The sequence below is a fragment of the Penaeus monodon genome, chromosome 22 (assembly GCF_015228065.2).
Source record: "Penaeus monodon isolate SGIC_2016 chromosome 22, NSTDA_Pmon_1, whole genome shotgun sequence".
In the NCBI taxonomy this organism is placed as follows: domain Eukaryota; kingdom Metazoa; phylum Arthropoda; class Malacostraca; order Decapoda; family Penaeidae; genus Penaeus; species Penaeus monodon.
The window spans coordinates 15,913,261-15,913,528 of NC_051407.1; positions in this window are offsets into that span (position 1 = coordinate 15,913,261).

The following is a 268-nucleotide window of genomic DNA, read 5'->3' on the forward strand; positions in this document are numbered from 1 at the left end:
CATATAAACAAACAAATAACAACGGCGATGACATGAGAGACAGAAAATAATAATAATAAAAAATCTGCTTTTCATCACCATTAAAGCGAAAAACAAAGACGAGCGTAGGACAAAAGGGTCTTTTCAAATACGACTGCCACAAGGAGGCCTTTTTGCCACACAAAAGGAAAACGCGAATTTTCCTCGCATTACACGCCTTCTCTCCCATCGCTCGCCTCTCCCCCCCCCCCCACTCGTGCTTTCCTACCCACGCTTCTGCGTGGGTAGG